Consider the following 1,635-nt stretch of genomic DNA (forward strand, 5'->3'; position numbering starts at 1 on the left):
GCACTGAAAGCTGGAGCCCCACCAGATTGCCAGGACCTGATAGAAGCAAGGGTAGAGCAGGGTGTAGGTTGGTCTCCCTTCTGAGGCTTGGTCTACACTACGGGTTTAAACCGATTTTAGCAGTGTTAAACCGATTTAACGCTGTACCCGTCCACGCTACGAGGCCCTTTATATCGATATAAAGGGCTCTTTAAACCGATTCTGTACTCCTCCCCGACGAGAGGAGTAGTGCTAAAATCTGTATTACCATATCGGATTAGGGTTAGTGTGGCCGCAAATCGACGGTATTGGCCTCCGGGCGGTATCCCACAGTGCACCACTGTGACCGCTTTGGACAGCAATCTCAACTCGAATGCAGTGGCCAGGTATACAGGAAAAGCCCTGCGAAATTTTGATTTTCATTTCCTGTTTGCCCAGCGTGGAGCTCTGATCAGCACGGGTGGCAATGCAGTCCCAAATCCAAAAAGAGCTCCAGCATGGACCGTCCGGGAGATACTGGATCTGATCGCTGTATGGGGAAACAAATCTGTTCTATCAAAGCTCCGTCACAGAAGACGAAATGCCAAAGCGTTTGAAAAAAATATCTCCAGCCTACACAGTGCTGCGTGACAAGTGTAACGGGAAGCCAGAGACTCAAATGGACGCTCATGGAGGGAGGGAGGGGGTACTGAGGACTCCAGCTATCCCACAGTCCCCAGCAGTCTCCGAAAAGTATTTGCATTTTTGGCAGAGCTCCCAGTGCCTGTAGGTTCAAACACATTGTCCGGCGTGGTTCAGGGAATAGATCGTCAATTTACTCGCCCCCCCCACGTGAAAGAAAAGGGAAAGAAATCGTTTCTTGACTTCTTTCAATGTCATCCTATGTCTACTGAATGCTACTGGTAGACCCGATGCTGCAGCAGTGAAGACCAGTATCCACTCCTCTCCCCTGCCCGGTGGCAGATGGTGCAGTAGGACTGGTAACCGTCCTTATTATCAACCCGTTGAGTACTCCTGGCTGGCTTCAGGTGAGGCTGGCCGGGGGCACCTGGGTGAAAATAGGAATGATTCTCGGTCATTCCCAGTAGATGGTACAGAACGGCTGGTAATCGTCCTCATCATAGCAACTGGGGGCTGAGCTCCATCTGCCCCCTCCCTTTCCTGTGTAAAGAAAAGATTCTGTCCTGCCTGGACTATCATAGCAGTGCCATGCTAGGCTCCTCTCCCCCGCACCGCTTAATGTCCTGCCTGGACTGTCATAGCCCTGGGATGCTGCCTCCCCCTCATTTTATCTCACTAACAAGTTATTGTTTCTTATTCCTGCATTCTTTATAACTTCATGACACAAATGGGGGGGACACTGCCACGGTAGCCCAGAAAGGTTGGGGGAGCAGGGAAGCAACGGGTGGGGTTGTTGCAGAGGCATCCCCCGTGAATGGCATGTAGCTCATCATTTCTGCGGGATCTGACACGGAGCAGCTGTGCTCTCTGATACACTAGTTCTCTAGTACACTTGCCTCATATTCTAGGCAGGACTGACTCTATTTTTAGAAACCATAAAGGAGGGATTGACTCGGGGAGTCATTCCCAGTTTTGTCTTTGCTCCCCTGGCCGATCTCAACCAGGGGCACCCATGATAGCAGCAGACAACACAGA

The sequence above is a fragment of the Gopherus flavomarginatus genome, chromosome 1 (genome assembly GCF_025201925.1).
Source record: "Gopherus flavomarginatus isolate rGopFla2 chromosome 1, rGopFla2.mat.asm, whole genome shotgun sequence".
Lineage (NCBI taxonomy): Eukaryota > Metazoa > Chordata > Testudines > Testudinidae > Gopherus > Gopherus flavomarginatus.